This window comes from Rhinopithecus bieti, unplaced genomic scaffold (genome assembly GCF_001698545.2).
Source record: "Rhinopithecus bieti isolate Rb0 unplaced genomic scaffold, ASM169854v2 scaffold_51563, whole genome shotgun sequence".
Taxonomy (NCBI): Eukaryota; Metazoa; Chordata; class Mammalia; order Primates; family Cercopithecidae; genus Rhinopithecus; species Rhinopithecus bieti.
This window is the reverse complement of record NW_016820017.1, coordinates 1-1,258: the sequence shown is the minus strand read 5'-3', so window position 1 is coordinate 1,258 and position 1,258 is coordinate 1. Positions and strand designations below refer to the sequence as shown.

At 62.2% G+C, this 1,258-nt stretch overlaps 1 pseudogene; it reads right to left on the bottom strand.

Annotated features, from left to right (window-relative positions):
• Nucleotides 1–23: 23 nt before the first annotated feature.
• Nucleotides 24–1,074, bottom strand: LOC108520136 (leukocyte immunoglobulin-like receptor subfamily A member 3; annotated as a pseudogene).
• Between the last annotated feature and the right edge of the window lie 184 nt (nucleotides 1,075–1,258).

The following is a 1,258-nucleotide window of genomic DNA, read 5'->3' as shown; positions in this document are numbered from 1 at the left end:
AATGCCACTGAGGGTGGGCATGCCTGGGAGGGCCCTGTTGTCCTCCTCCCCTCTGAGGGTGAGCCCCCTCTGGCTGAGCCCCTCTCAGACCCCCGCTCACTCCATCCCAGCCCAGAGCTCTCCTGGGGCAGGGCCTGAGCTGAGCCTTTGAGCTCAGAGAGGACAGGGTCAAGGCCCCCACCTGAGACCACGAGCTCCAGGGGGTCACTGGGGTGAGTCAGCAGGTAGGGGTCAGAGCTGCGTGAGCCGTAGCACCTGTAGGTCCCCGCGTGGGCTGAGGTCACAGGACTCATGGAGAATTCAGCCTGGTACTTAGGAGACTGGCGCTTTGATTTTAGACGCAGGGGGGGATCAGCTGCTCCCTCCTTGGTCAGAAGGAAAGTGTCCATCCATCCCTGTGACTGACACAGCAGGGTCACATTCTCTCCTGAGGCCACTGTCGGGCCTGGCTGCACTGAGAGGGAGGGTCTGGCACGAATCTGTCCTGGAGAGAAGAAGGATGGGTGAGGGGCTGCCCCACCTTGTTCTGAGCTAAGACCTCCCCAGGCCTCTCTCTGGGGCTCTCAGTCTCTGTCTCTGTTTTCTCTGAGTCTCCCCCTCCCCCCATTGCCTGTTTCTGTCTGTTTCTCCCTCTCTTGGGACCCCCACTCCTCATCCCGGCCATCACCACCTGGGCTCCCCCGGTAGAGCCTGAGCAGAGCCTGGGTCCCTGACTGAACCCGCTGGGCTCCTCACCTGCGATCAGGATGTCCAGGGGGTCACTGGGGGCCGACCACTCGGAGGAGAGGTTGTGTGCACCAGAGCATCTGTACTGGCCCCCGATGGGAGCCCCTCACAGGGCCCAGGGTGAAGTTGGCCTGGGAGAGCCCAGCCTGGGGCTGCCGGCCAGGGCGCTGGAGGAAGTCACGTTCTCCCTCCTTGTATAGAATGAATCTGTCGTAGCCGGCATCAGAGCCACACTGGAGGGTCAGCTTCTCCCCAGGGGCCACGACAGGAACCGGCTGCACTGAGAGTGATGGCTTCTTAGAAACACCTGGGAAAAGGTGGTCACGGTTTCCAGGAGCGACCCTCAGGCTTCCCCACAAACCCTCCCTCTCCCCTGGGCCTCACCACTGCTGATCTTCCTGTGTCTCTGGCCCCAGGAGCCCTGAGCCCTCTCGTCCCAACATCATCCTACCTGGCGCTGCCCTGAGATGCGGCTCCTCCCACCTGCCCAGAGACTCAGGGAGCTCCAGGCAATGCTGTGAATTTCTCACCT